A 16,041-nucleotide genomic window follows, 5' to 3' on the forward strand; every position below is an offset into this window, starting at 1 on the left:
TTTCCATTTCTAATTTTCAAACACAAAGCATGCACTAGGTCATTTATAACACTGAAACGAAGGACAGAGTGAAAACTGCATTTTGGATTTTCTTTCAGCACCCGAGGTGGTGCTGGCCAACAAATCAGGTTACATGGAAACTGGCAATTACTGCTACTGTTGATGCAGGTTCTGAGATACCTAAAAGGCTTGAAACACCTCCGGGTTTGCTTTGATTTTTTCTACTTACCTATTCACCAGTGTGTCTCCTTACTACAGAAGTTGTGTTGTGTCATCAACCATTTTGTCTACTAGCAGTGACCTTGCCTCGGAAACAGAATGTGGCCCAATTTGATTATTATTATTTATTGTGATATTAAATTAACAATTTTTTAAAACAATTTCAAGTCATATAAAAAATACATTTTTCAAAATGTTCTTATCTTCCCAGCTTCACTACCGATACCAGACAAGAAAGAAAACATATTAATATTAAGTAAAACCTATCTGTTGTAGAACTCTGACTACCTTTATGGTCAGGGCCGTTTCATGGCCCGAAGTCATTCGTACCCAAAACTCATCAGATGTCAGCCAGTCACTTGAGCAAACAAAATGTTCCAGATATTTCTTTCCCGCAGCCCATGTGCCTTCACAGAATCTTAACAGATGCTCCAGTGACTGATTTTTGGGATTTCGACATTGTGGGCATAAGTGCCTACTTCTTTCACCCTGGCCCCAACGAGCTAGAACCTCTCCTGTGTGGATCACCCCCAATCGAAGTCTGAGGAAGATTTGCCTCCCTATTGTATCCGGGAACTTCATCAAGTAATTTGCCACAGAATTAAGTTTCTTATCCGTCGGTGAGAGCGAGGGTGCTACAATAGAGGATCGTGTGTGGTCAATTGACTTTATCCAATCGCATGATAAAAGTTCCTTCTTAATCTTCATGGGATTTGTAATTAAAGTATCTATCCCACTATTACATCTAATAAGGATTCCTTGAGATACACTTTTTAAGGCCTGTAAAATCCCTGCCGAATCTCGGCTCAAATGGACTTGAAGATCTTCGTATAGTGTGTTTCGTCTTGGATTTATTATCAGATTATAGAGTGATAAGAGCTTCCAATCGGCAAGCGCCCCCAGTGAGGACAGACCTAGCTCCAATCGCAGGCTAGCCATTGGTAGACTATTTGGAAGATGTAATGCCTTTTTCCAAATCTTGCCCTCTAAAATCTGCCAGTCTATATTCCAAACCAGGGGTTTTGCCTCTAATCCATATATAAGAATTGGAACAATCTTTGCTCGATAAAAACGAATCGCGGAAAGAAGGGAGAATTTACAATACTGCTTGATTATTTTCTGCAGTTGGGCCACCAATTGTCTACATTTTTGTAGCATCTCTGCCCAGACTGTGCCCACTTTAGGTGTTGCATACAAAGTATATCCCAAGTAAATCACCTCCTCAGTTACCAGAATTCGTATATCCCCCATAGACCACCCACATTTCTCTCCTCTACCCCCTTTCCTCGCAAAAATCACAATTTTGGATTTCTCCGGATTAACCGTAAGATCATTTTCTGTCATATATTGATCCAAGGCATTTAACAACCTCTGCAGACCCACTGGTGTTCTGTCCAGGAGGACGATATCATCTGCATACATGAGCCACTTTATTGAATTTGTGCCTAACTTGGCACTGCCCAATGCTGCCCCATCGACCTCCTGTCCAAAATCGGCCAAGTAAAAACTAAACAAGAAGGGAGCCACCATACACCCCTGCCTCACCCCCCTCTTCACAGGGATAAGTGCTGATAAGAACCCCTCTGCGTTTAATTTTACAATTTGATTATTTGAAAGTTCTCTCTCATTCTCCCTCTTGCGTCACATGTTGTACTCAGAGCATGCTCTGTTTGGCCAATAGCTTAAAGGATCACTCTGGCAGGCTCTACAGGTCAGTTGGGGGCCTGAGAAACAACCAGTCCATTAACGAACGGGACAGCCCACTATAGCAGCCTATAACAATTTGAGTGACTGAAACTACAATGATTTCCTATCTAAATTAATATGCATATACACCCCCTTAGAACACTCAAAGTGTTATGGTTACTAATGATATATGACAGTTTAAACATACACATTTGAACAAAAATTATTCTTGGCACGCAAGGAGCACATCTATCTTAGAGGTAAGACTTGACTCTGACAGAATAGCAATAAGTGCACACTGTTGACCTATTTTCCAGATAATACAATTGCACTGTATTCCGGGAATGCCTACTAGGCCAACAGTTGGCACAACTACAGCGCTAACAACAATCTATTATGAACTGTTTGACGGCATCATGAAGCAAGACACAGACAACAGACTTCAAGTTCAAAGTAAAATACTTTTCAGTATGGTAGAAAGCCTAACTTGCCATATGCTAAGGTGGAATTTCCCAACATGAATGAAACCAATGACAGTGTGAGTCAAAGAGTTCAATTGAAAGGTCTGTGTCCAAAACCTATACTTGGCGTCACAACTAAAGCTAACCAATTTGGAGGCTGTCAAAATTAAATGAAAGTGTTCAAGTTCGGAGCTTCTTCCAACTAGCAGCTTTTTTTCAGCTCCCCCTCTCCAAGTATTAGAAAGTTCCCCGAAAAAGTCTCAAGATAACCGTTCTTCAGTTCAAGGTGATACGGTTCAAAAGTAATCGACTGGGTTTCATTCCACACATACCAAACAGCACAGTTCGCAGAAAACAAGAGGCCTTGAGGCTTCGCTCTCAAGATCATGCAATGTAGCTCCTCAAGTCTCAGGGTTCCCTTCCCCTGGACATTAACTTCATCATCAGAATGTCTTTGGGTTTTCAACATTTAGGGCTCGCTGGTCTAGGCACAGTTGTCAGACCAAACGGTCCACCCATCACAGGCCGCGCAACCAGAATCCATGACTCTCAGCAATCTTCTGACTTTTCCTTATCAGCCGCTTGGCTTTGCCAGCACTTATCACACATCCTTTCCAGTCTTTGGCCTCGTCACACTGCACTCATTCACAAAAGTTAAGTTCAAGGGTGTTTTGCTCACACCCACCTTCTTGTGATTTTCTGTCACACTTGTGCCACTTTTCTGTAATTAGTTTTCACTGAGTCATTTGAATTATTCATTTTTTTTGCTTGGCCCATGAAGGTTTTATTCCATTCAACATTTATAATGCTTAATTTCAGGGTTTCATTCAATGCAGTGTTCTATACGCATTCATGCGCTTAATTGAAAAGTTCCATTTGGTTCAGTATTCATAAGTATGAGTTTCGCTCAAGTTTAAAGGTCCATTTAATGTGGTAGTCAATAAGCCTTTGTAGGAGCCCCCGGTGGTCGTGCATCATTCCTGACACTCACCGACTCGTGGCATCACCTTCCGGCAGTTACCTCTGCTTCTGCTTCACAGTTGAAGCCAGGAAAAACCCACTCTTGAGCTCTGCTCACCCACCGGCTGTCCCTCTGTGCACGCTGGCAACCGGAATGCTCCTTTCAGGATAGAGTCTTTTCTTCTATGTGCTCTCTCACAGCTCCTGCTGCCAAACCTGTTACGGAGGCTCCCAGGCTTGTAATAGTTACACGGCCCACTGCCTCTTCTTCATCCCAGTACTGTCAAGTGTTATATGTGGGGGAAATTAGGGGAACAGCTTTACAATAACCCATAAAGGTTGGGGAAGGGTTTGGTTGATTCTCAGCAAGATAAGGGGGATATCATGCCTCTCCTGTGTGCACCCTATTCTCCTCCTGCTTTTCCTGATGTTTTTAGGAGGGACATCATCCCTGGGCATGTCCCATGTCAGTGGGTAAGGGATAGCAACACCCCATAATTACTTCTGGGATGTAGGGTTCTCCCCTCCAATCCCGAGGACCCTCCACACAGGTGATCCTCCCTCGCATTGCCACCCCCAGGTGAGGATGCAACTGCAATGGCCTTTCCCTGGCCACCTGAGAAGAGGACCCAAGGGGAGTAGATGCGAGGATGCCCTCAGGTTTCTCACAACTGCATTAAGATTATTGACACATTGAAAAGGGAAAAATATCTCATGATGGAGCATGGCTGGGCACCTACAGGGAAGAAGAGATTTCCTCTCCTCTCCTCACAATTAGTCATATTAGGATATTATCACAGGTATTACAGTTTCAGAAGGGCGAAATGAATGGTCTAGAGTTATCCAAGGCTGCAGCACTAGTGAGCATCCAGTGGGTCTGTGGTTATCTGGAACACCTAAGACCTTTTGTACGATCTTCGTTGAACCCTGTTCCACCTACATTTGATGGTGCTAGCCTAAATATGGCTGCTGAGCATAGTAATTATCTGTCAGAGTGGAAGATGGAGATGGAGGAGGAGGAGGAGGAGGAGGAGGAGGAGGAGGAGGAGGAGGAGGAGGAGGAGAGCAGGACAGCCCTTATTGGAGATAAGTGATAAAGTCCAGAGATGTTGCTGGCAAGTGGAGGCCTGAGGGGGCGCAGAGTGAGATAGCATTGTGTCGGCTATCCGTTCTGTTCCTGCAGAGGAAAATCGGTTCTAATGTCATACTTCCTTTCGGCTGCTCTAGTTTAATGGCAGTTTCAGGGTCTGGGTGAGGGATGAGGGTCATAGGGGACTATCTGGTGGTGCTGGTTAACAAGTAGCACAGCAGTTAAAGCACTCTGTTCGACTGCATCAGTGGGAATATGCCTGGCTAAATTCAATCTAACAGGTACTGAAGGCAGAAGAGCCCAAATAAAATCAATAACTGCAGGGCCTAACAGAATGAGCTGGCAGCCAGCAGCAGAATACATAAATAATGTAGCTAATAATGCAGCCTTTAAACAACTGATGGCAAGTTTTCTTAGAGATGTCATACTTCATTTTGTTTTGTAATGGCGCTGCATTGATTTGATACTTGTTTACATTGAGGCTGCCCAATGACTCAATGATGAAAGAAAACAATTATCAAGTATCGTGAGTCGTGCGCTCCAATATTGATTTATTGACAATTTATTGATTTTTTAATTGATTTTATAGAATTCTTTGTGCATATGTTTAGATGCTTTTGTTTACAATTCACATTCCGTTAGTGTATGCCTTTGTTTGCAGTTCACATTCCAATAGTATATATTCATTTGATTTGACAGATCAATGAACATCATGTTCCCTCTTCTTAGCATGTGTTTGTTTGCTAGAATACCTCAATGAACATTTGTGTTTCCTTCATAAACATTTGTGTTCCCTCAACACGTATTTCCCCATTAGTCTTCATGGTTCTTCAGGAGGGTTTTCCAAATTATTTGTGCTTTTTAATTTCCTTTTACTGGATTTGCTGCTATGCTGTAGTGCTGTATTTACTGCTATGCTGTATTATTGCAGGCAAGTTCACTAGTAAACACTCGTATTGCCTCTTTTCAATTTCAGGTTGGTGCCCTTCCTTCTTTTCAATTTTGCATTCACGTCCTTTCAGTATTGCTGTGTAATGCATCAGCATGATAACTCTATCATGCCGATGCATTACACAGCGATATATAAATAATGTCATACATAAAAAATGGAATAAAAGGGGAGCACAAAAAAAGAAAGAAAAAGAGAGAAGTAATTTTCTTAAAAGGGCAAACTCACTGCAGCACCAAGTAAAATAGACCCAATAAAGCCTCAACTCTTCCTGGGGCAACTCATAGTGGCAGAAAATAGGAGCATTAAGAGGTCACATTCAAGGATGAGTTTGACAAATGAACTTTAAAGGAAAAACAAACAAACACCTTAACAGGTGTGATGAATCATAGGGTTCCGTCACTTCTCCCAAAGGGGGTGCCTTTCCTTGTTAGGCTAGGGAGGTGAGCCCATTACTCAACACCCTCCCTAGTGGTAGAGGCAAGCAGGACCTCACCGGGAGAGACTCACCCTTTCAGGACAAGGACTCCCGTTCCTATGAGGACCACCCTAAACCCAAGATCATCATACCCTCTTTGTCAAGATCTTATGAAGGAAGACATGAAGAACAAGCACAAGTGTGTTATTGCCAACCAATTACTCCTTTGAGATATATAAGAGAAACTGCAACGAAGATCATTTGAGCCATAATGAGTGTACAAGTGAAAGAGAAGAAGGACTTATGCAAATGCTCAGGGAAGCCCATGCAAGACATCATACAATTGAGAGGCGGGGACCTGTCAGTGAGAGAGGAGGACTGTGAAGTTCACATTGGCTGGTGCTGCTCAGCTGATGACGTCCTGGATGTACAGCTTTTGTCACAGAGACGAGAACCTGGAGAGAACCCCAAAACGCTGCTTTGGGAAGAGTAGTCATACTGCAGACTGAAGTGAGAGCAGAGCATGCAGAGAAACCATGAGAACCGAAGCAGGTTCCCAATGCCCTGCGTTGGGAATGGAGAGAGAACCGGAATGCTGAAGGAGGGCATACAGAGAGACATCTAGGTCTCAAGAGAGGGTGGTGGCGTGACCGCAGGAGAGATGCAGTGGACCGTTGGGTCGATGAACTGCACAGAGACCAAAGAAGCAAAGTGGACCAAGAACGAAGTGAAGGAGGGTGCAGCAAGCTGTTCAGTTGCCAGGAATGGAGTCATCCCGACACACTGAGAAAGAATCCCCAGTCCTCACAGTACCCCACTGATGTTACTCTGACAAACCAAAGGTGAAGGGGGAGAACAGGAGACCCGGGAGGGGAATGAGGAAGAATAATGAGCATTACTGGGGCACGCATACTTGTCTCAGTACACAAGAAGCTTTAAAGACACAGAGAGAGATGAATAATAAACATTACTGGGACCCGCATACTAGTTTCAGTACACCAGGAGCTATAAGGATGAGGGAAAATAATAGGCATTATGGAACACACATACTCGTCTCAGTACACCGGAAGCTTTAAAGATACCGTGAGAGAATAATAAGCATTACTGGGACACACATACCCGTCCTAATACACAATAAGATTTAAAGATACCAAGTGAGAATAAAAAAAGGTTACTGGAGCAGGCCTACTCGGCCCAGTCAACAAGTTATAAAACTACCAGGAAGAATCATTATTGGACCCTTCCTACTCCTCACAGTCAAGACAAAATAGGGGGCGGACTGACAAAAAGGGATGAACGTTACTGGAACGTTCCTAATCATCCCAGTATAGGAGGAGTATTAAAAAGAAGTGAGAGCATATTGGAACTTAACAGTTTGTGTTCACCAAGAGGAAAAGGAATATATGAAAGACAGGAAAGAATGTTGTGAGAGTAAAAAGAGAAATATTGAAAGATCCTATAAGAGGAAAAGGACAATTGAGAGAACAGGAGAACAAGAGAGAAAGAAGATAAACCAAGTCGAGAACCATCCTGAAAACTAGGCGAGTCCAGTAGATGAACTATATAGATTAATGAGAGTGGTGGCAAAGAGATATCTATGTGTGCTGCATTGAACTGAACTTGTAGAAAACCCAGACAAAAAAGGAGAAGAACAAGTTACTTACCCCTGGTAATGTTTTTTCGACTGGATGTTCCTCCACGTATTCCTCATCTTTGATATCCGATATCCAGCTTCAGCTACTTTGGAATTTCTTTTTTCGGCAGAGGGCGCTATGCGTCGATGCAGTCGACTCAATGTCCCTCTAGGGCCTCCGTTTCCATGGTGATGTCATTGAAGGTATATATAGCATGCACAGCACCCGTTGGCTTCAGTTCTGTTTTTTCTTTCAGTAGAAACTCCCCGCATTACCACGAGTTTCACCACACTAAGCTTTGAAGGAGCAAAAGCTGTAATAGCATGGGAAATTCTACTATGGGGTAGGCTGGGAGGTCGATGAGCAATACGTGGGGGGGGGGGAACATCCAGTCGAAAGAACGTTACCAGGGATAAGTAACTTGTTCTTGGAATGGATTTTGTCCTCCCACGTATTCCACATCTTTAATAGACTCCCAAAGCAGTGTTTGTTTTGGTAGAGGGAGTAAGAATTTAGCTATCAATGGTTTCCATGACCCGAATGGAGGACAGCCTTTCCAAAGCTTCCATTCTGACCGAGGGAAGACTCGAGGCACTAATGCTTTGTGAACATGTGTATAGTATACCACGGAGCCACCTCACAAATGTTTTTGATCAGGACACCCCTTTGCAGAGCCGTAGAGGTAGCCATGCCCCTGGTGGAATGGGCCCTTAAGCCTTCGGGAGGATCCTTGCCCGCCAGCTGAAGCATTCTGAAATTGCCAGAATTATCCATCTGGAAAGTGTCAGGTTCCCACATAATGTACTTCACATTTGCAAGGGCCTAGGAAATTTGGGCATTTCAGGCATTCTTTCTGGAGAACTAGAAGGGGAGGTTAGGTTAAGTACTAGATAGATTCTGGTTTGTGTGTAGCAGTTTTCATATTAAAGTTTGTTTATCTTCCCTTAACTGATCTTCATTTATAAAGATGTAATTCTCCCAAGCCAAGATGGTGGAACACCTTTTCAACAGTAGACTAGTGTAGTCAACATTGTGTTTGTCACTTAGAATTTTCATTACAATTCTAAACTGCCTTTCATTAAAGTATTCATCTGAGTAGGTCATATATCTGTTAGCTCCAGTTGAATAAAGTTAAAGTTTACCATTTAAAGGGTGTAGAATACCTTTTGTTTAGTTATAGCCCAATCTTAGTATTTTTTAATCAAGAAAGAAGATGAAGAAGTCTGCAGTTGAAGATTACCCTGAGAGAACCAGTTTGCTGAGCAGCAGAATTGCCTGGTCCCATGAACACAGACTAAGCTAAGTGAACTTCAGTATATAAAGTAAAAACTCAAATTCAATTGAACTGAATATTTATCTAAAGACTTGGAACAGAGTATTTAGTGTATTAAAATTGAAAAGGGTACCGTAGTATTCGTATGAGAAAACAAAGTTCATTTAAAAGAAATACAGGAAGAAAATGTAGCAATTCTATTTTTGCGTGTAATTCAATGTTTTGTTACTAACTAGGCGTGCGGATCGTAATAGCCGTGTTTTTAACTTTTAACAGCTTTCCATTAATTTACTAACAGTAGATCTTCATTTGTATTGATTGTGAGCTTGCGGCGCGTATGACTGTGGATCTATGTGCGCGCGTTAGAGAAAAGGACCGTACGACGTGACACGTGCGTCGCGGCCATTTTGGATTTAGTCATTTCCTCATTTTCCTGCGTTGCGCTTCGGAACGAAAAGCATTGAGCAAGAGACATTCTTTTGTGGAACATGCAGCGTTTTTTTGTTTGGAATTTAAATATTCATGCTGATATTATAAAAAGACTTCAAAAGTAACAAGAGGTAATCTTTTGTATAGACAGAATATTTTTAAAAAGGATTACACAGAAGGTTAATATTTCAAAAGCAATAGTAACAGCAATATTTTTGGGTTATCATTTTAAGAGGACTTCCTGAAGTTAAGAGAGAGAGAAAGAGAGAAGAAAAACTGAAGAGAAAGTTTGTTTTAAAGTATCAACAGTCAGCAGTAGAATTCATTCAGCAGCATCCTATAGGCAAATCAAGCTTAGGCAACAGGTAACAAGAGAAGTAGTTACAGTAAATAGATTTTAGTCAGAAAGTGAGATTGAAAATTATTTATTTAAAATTGTACTTTCCTTTTAGGATTTCTACTGAGCAAACCTTTCCAGTGAAGAAAGACTGAAATACAAGCAGTAGAAGTTCCTGTGTTTGTTATTTTCTCCATTCACCTTTCCCCTTGGGTTTGCCTGTCCAATAGTTTTATAGTAACAGGATTGTTGGGCTGGCAGGCTTAGGGGGTCTGGAGGGCCAGCTTCACTCTTGCAGGATCCTACAGCTACAGCTTCTGACAGAAAGGTCTTCTTTGTCACAGCCTGACCCAGTTTGTGACCTCTATAGCCTATAACAAGCTGATCAGCTATACGAAGTATGGATAATCTAGAGATGTAGAAGCTTAGAGCTCTACGTGGATCCAATCTGTGTAATCTCTCCTCCTCTTTGCCAGGATGAGATGGAGGATACAATGTAGGCAATACAATTTTCTGTCCTACATGAAAATCTGAAAGGATTTAGGCAAAAATGAAGGCTTAACCAGCAATTCACTCACTCTACAGGCTGAAGCTAGTGCTACCAATATAGTGATTTTAAATGTTAGCAACCTTAACGGACATGAATGTAGAGGTTCAAAAGGTGCACACATAAGACATTTTAATACCAGATTAAGGTCCCAAACTGGAACCTGGAAAGGAGATGGCAGGGGTCGGGGAGGGGGACACATTGGTGAGTCCCTTCAGAAATTGTGTCACCAGTGAGATCTTAAAATATGAAGGTTCCTCAGACAAGCGCTTAATAGCCTTTAATTGTTCCAACCTGGAGCCCTAGATTGGCTAGGTTTACTAGAAAAGATAACACTTCTGGTGTTTTGCATAGTAAAGGGTCTACATTCTTGTCCTTGCACCAGCTGCAGAATTTGTTCCAACAGCAACAGTGCAAGGAGTTTGTTGCTGGCCTTACATCATCCAGGACGTCCCAATCCTTGTATCTCAGCCTCTCAGAAACCATGAAGGCTCAGTGTCCTGGCTTCTGGATAGAGAACCCACCCTCCTCTCACAATATAAGGTCCTCTCTTTGTGGACGACGTATTGAAGGGCAGATGGACATTGCCAGAAGGTCCAGGTACCACGTCCTCCTTGCCCAATCCGGGGCAATTAGGATCATGAGTTTCCCAAATGTTCTCAACCTCCTGATCACGTGAGGAATGATGGGGACTGGAGGAAACTCATACAGGAGTGGAAACTCCCAGTCCACCACGAACACGTCTCCTAGAGCTCCTCTTGGAGGAAATACCCTGGAGCAGTACAGTTTGTACTTCTGGTTGACACTGGCCACAAACAGATCCACTTGAGGGGTTCCTCAAAGGGTGAAGATCTCTTGAAGGACTTCCTGAGCTAGTTCCCACTCGTGGGAGACTGCACTGCCTGGTCAGAGCGTCCGCTGCTGTGTTCTCCTCTCCAGGCTAGGTGATTTGCTGATAGGGAGATTTGTTCTTGAATTGACGAGAACCAGAGCTGCATTGAATCTCCAGCACAGTGGTAATGACCCTATACCTCCTCCCTTGAGATAGTACAAGGCCACTGTGTTGTTCATCATTATCAGGACATTCTATCCCCGTACAGTGGGTAGAAAGGCCTTCAGCGCAAGTCTGATTGCCCTCAGCTCCAAAAGATTGATGTGTAGTTTGGAATCTGATGGAAACCAACGATCGCTGATTGTCAGATCGTGGGCTCCCCATCCCGTGAATAAGGTGTCCGTCACTACTGTTATCTCTGGCCATGGTTGCCAAAAAGGTTCTCCCTTCAGAATGTTTTCCTTGCAGGCCCGCCATAGGAGATCCTGTGTGACCCTTCTTGGAACCTCAAGTAGGTCTGACATGTTGCCTGAGAATTGAGACCATTGTGTTCTGAGAGCCCATTGAAGGGATCTCATTTTTCAGATGAGCTTCTGGCACCAGAAAAATGCTGGATGCCATGAGGCCGAGCAACTTCAAAAAGTTGAAGGCTGGGAGACGCTGGGCACTCTGAAATTTGGAGATCTGCAGAATGTCTTGAGCCCTCATCTCGGGTGGCAAGATCTTTCCCAAGGATGTATCCAGTACAGCCCTGATGAACTGGAGCTTTTGAGAAGGTGTCATATGGGACTTTGTGTAATTGAGGGAGAAGCCCAGTCTGAAGAGAGTGGCAGGTGACGTTGAGATTATCCAGGACTTGTTTGGCTAATCAGGCCGTGGTCTCCCAATCATTCAGGTAGGGGTAGCAGTGAACCCCCAAACCCCTCTCCTGAGATTCAATGTCCCCACCACCATCAGTTTGGTGAAAACCCTTGAGGGGGAGGTCAGCCCGAATTGGATGACTCAAAACTGATAATGAAATCCGCCAACAGCGAACCTCAGGTACTTTCTGTGCTCGAGATGAATTGGCACATGAAAATAAGCATCCTGAAGGTGCAATGACACCAGCCGATCCTGGAGTTGGAGGTCCTGAAGGATCTGAGAACGTGTGACCATCTTGAATTTGTGCTTCCTGAGGAACTTGTTGAAGTATCTCAAGTCAAAGATGGGTCTCAGCCATCCATCCATATGGAGTGTACCATCCTTGGTTCCTCTCTGCTAAAGGCACTGGTTCTATAGCGCCTTTCTCTAGCAGGGTCAACATTTCCTGCACAAGGAGCGGATCTGGAACCCTCAAAGTGTGGCTCCCCAGTGGATGTTTGAGGTCTCCGATTGAAGGGAAGGCAGTAATTCTGGGCTATGGTTTCCAATGCCCAAGCATCCGAAGTAATGTCTTGCCATTCTTTCAGATGCTGAGACAGCCTACCTTCAACTTTTGTTTCATGACCCAAGAACTCAGAGGAGCAGTAGCGAAAAGATCTACCCCTCCAAGGCTGCCCACTGGGGCGAAAAGGCTGAGGTTGCTCAATAGCAGCACCAAAGGATTTGGCAGCAGCCTTTGAGGCCTGTAACTTCAAGGCTTTTGTCAGCTTTGTTGCCAAAAATGTGAGACCCCGTCCAAAAGGCATGTTGAGGAGTCTAGACTGCACCTCCGGCACAAATCCAGACCTCCTTAACCACGCAAGTCTGCATATTATGATGCTTGTTGCCATGGCTCTGCTGATGCTGTCAACAGAATCCATACCCGACTGAAGAGACTGGCACATGGCTTCTTTGCCATCTCTAACAATAGCCAAGAATCTGTCTCTTTCCACCCCCTCGGGAATATGCTCAGCCGCCATGGAAATACAGTCCCATAGAGCGAATGAGAACTTTGCTAAGGCACATGTGGAGTTGACTGATTTAAGAGCCACGCTCCCTGCAGAAAATACTTTCCTTGCCCATGCATCTACTCTCTTGTCATCCCTATCTGGAGAGATGGTTGGGTAAGCGGTCTGTTTTGAAGTTGCCGTAGCTGCCTGCACCACCAGACCTTCTGGAGTGGGGTGTTTTGATAAGTAGTTGGGCTCACAACTAGATGGGCGGTATTTTCAAGTCAGATTTTTGTTTACTGCCGGATTAGACTCAATTTGACGCCACCCTTTTTTGGAGAGCAATGTGGAATGGTAAAATGGGATCCATTTGTGGACCATTATCAAGGATGTCTGTCAGATCATCCTGCTCGAAGGGGAGGGCAGGTTTACTTCAACCCAAGTAATCCACAATCGTAGACATTACCTGTCTTTATGATGCATCTGCATGCTCACCAGCTTCAGGTTTACCATCTTCTAGCTCTGGTGAAGTTTCCACTCCACTGGCTGTTTGCAAGTTGTCATAAAGATTCAGTCGTGACTCCTCTGAAAAAATAATTCTCAGGCACATATGGTGTATCATATTGTAGCCCAAATGCGCATCGTTATCTGATGGCTTATTTTCCTCATAAATTGAGGTTAGTGATTTGAAGTAATCCTTCCTTGATAAAGGAATATATGTCTTATCTAGAATGGGCATCGAAGGTTTCAGAAATGTTGAACTCGACGCGCGAGGAGTCAAAATGTTTACGCAAGTCATTTTCTGCCTCGACGGCATCGAAGGCGCCGTTGGTGTAGATGGTGCGGCCGGCGTCAATGGTGTTGAAAACCTTAATCTCGACTTATGCTTCGACTTATGGCTCAAAGGATCCTTCCATGACTTCTCATCGCATCGAGGCCTCGACGGCTCTCGATGAGGATCTGGCCTTCGTCCCGGGCTCGAGGGAGCACAGGGTTTAGCTCGAGCCATTTCCTGCTTTAGAAGGCGTGGTAGGAGCAGGACTTGTCGAGGGTTTTTGTTTCTCAAATATGTTTAGCACTCCTATCCTAAATGCTTGTCATGATGCCTACCCCCGGGGACCCAGACCAAGTCCAGCAACCCCGGAAGCAGGCATCAAGTTATCCTAAGCAAGCCCAACAACCCCTGCTAGGGGCTATTTGGGTCCAGTCCTGGCACCTATGGCGCCAGGCTCATATGGAGAGTCAGTCCTGGCACCTATGGTGCCAGGCTCATAGATTAAAACTTACCTGATGCAGACCATGCTGCAAGAGCTCCAAGTCAAAAGAGGCTTGGAAGGGACTACTTTACTTAGGGACTGTTTTTTTACTCGGGCGGTGCTGGGGAGGAATACTTACCTGGGACTACTTTGGAGGCTATTTAAACCACGCCCGAAGAGCAGCACACGCTTCGCGTTATTCTGCATCCAGCACCGTAACGCTCACCGTGCCTGCAAGTCTGCATCCAGCCTTCTGCCACGCCCGCCTCGAGTTTGGAGCTCCTAGAAAAAGTGAGAAAGAAGGAGAAAAGGTTAGAACAAGAGCAATACCTTCGATCCTTACCTGAATTCCCGAACCATCGCGCCTTCGAGCTGGAAGAAAAGTTATTTTATGCGCGTCGCCTCGCCTGCTGCAGCGCCGCGCTGAACTCACCGGCCTTCGCAGCATCTTCACATTCCACCGTATCCACCTTCATGTTCCCGCCGCACTCCGGCACCTAAGGGGAAGACGAGAACAGCAAAGTGAGCCAAGGGAATACACAGAGGAATATTAGTTACCCCCCCATAGACTTACCTGATTTTACCACCGGGGGTACTATTCCTCTTCACAGGTCGGCGCAGCTTCCACTGCATCTTCGCCGAACCCCAGCCCCTAAGGGGAAACAAAAGGACAGCAAGGTGAAACAAAGGGACTAACAAGGGGAACCCTCCTCACCACAATGGACTTACCTGATTTTACCGCCGGAGGTATTATTCCCCGAGACTTCATACTTTCTCTCAGCGCCTGAATAAGGAGAAAGCAACAGGTTACATATTGACATTTTATCGAACTGTGTTGGAAAATACAAATCCTTACCAGAATACTACCGGTTGCCACGAGGAACTCTTCATTAGGGTCAAGCTGCAACCTGCAAGGAATCGGACAAGAGTGAAAGTCAGGCATTTGAACTCTTACAAACTTATACTTACGGCGTCTTGCCGAGAATCTCGGAGTCAATATTGTTCTGGAACTCACCAATTCCTTCGAGGCAGTGAAGCAACTGGTCATCAACGCGCACCTGCGCTCAATGCAGGATGGAGAGCTCATCTTTTCAAACCATCAGGTGAGACTATAAGAGGGGACATCAAAGGTGATCTGAGGGGAGAGCAGCGGGGGGGGGTGGGATTTACGCTCAACTCCACGGGTGGTTAATTCCCTTTCTCCATTTGCAGAAGAATATTCCTACGGGCCAAGCAAACAAAGCTAGGTGGGCCAGTCCAGTCCGTCATCTCGGCTCTACGCGTCACATTGGTGGAGACTGCAGCTGTCCAGTTCCGATCGACGCCTCTGTGGGAGCCAGGTGAGCGTAACAATGCTTCCCATTCGGCAGGAGTGGTGGTCTTTGTGGGACAAGATATAGGCTTCTCAGGGGAGGTGTCTGACGACAAAGTTGAAAAAGGTGACCTGTGGTGCCCCTTTCTTGACTTCCTCAATGACTATGAGGAGTGGTGGGGGGCCACTCCTCGACCTGGGCCTTTTTACCTTCTTCCTTCGAGCAGTCGCTTCTCGGCTCCTCCGAAGGTTTCTTCGACAGGATTTTTGGGTGTTTCTACCTACCGCCAATTTCCCCTTTCGCTCCTTCAGAGCCTTTCCGTTCATAGACTGGCATTTGGAGCAGGCCGAGGTCTTGTGCTCCACACCGAGATACCACAAACCTTGGGGTCATCTTTGACTCCACTCTTTCCTTCTCCTCTCAAATTTCAAGACATCTCTAAAAAGTCTAACTATCAGCTTCACCTCCTCAGAGGAACTCTACCTTTTCTCACTTTCCCCCAGAGGCTCACCGTCTCCAGAGCCCTGGTTCTCTCCAGGCTGGACTATTGCAACAGCCCCTTCCTCAACCGCCCTTCTTCTGCCCTGCGCCCTCTGCAACTCACCCAGAACAGAACCACAAGACTTATCCTTGGCCTCAAGCACTGGGACCGCATCTCTCTGGCGCTGAAATCCCTTCACTGGCTCCCTGTGGCTGCAAGAATCAAATTCAAGACCCCTTGCATTGTTCAAAAGGCTCTCTGGTGCCTGGGACCTACCAACCTGCAACACTGTCCCTCATGAGCCCT

At 44.9% G+C, this 16,041-nt stretch overlaps 1 protein-coding gene across 2 annotated transcripts in view; it reads right to left on the reverse strand.

The window, feature by feature from the left end:
• TMEM87A (transmembrane protein 87A) overlaps positions 1-16,041 on the reverse strand; it is a 522,872-nt gene that overhangs the window by 409,415 nt on the left and 97,416 nt on the right. The window lies entirely within an intron of this gene.

Source organism: Ambystoma mexicanum, chromosome 14 (assembly GCF_040938575.1).
Source record: "Ambystoma mexicanum isolate Mex_15411 chromosome 14, UKY_AmexF1_1, whole genome shotgun sequence".
Classification (NCBI taxonomy): domain Eukaryota; kingdom Metazoa; phylum Chordata; class Amphibia; order Caudata; family Ambystomatidae; genus Ambystoma; species Ambystoma mexicanum.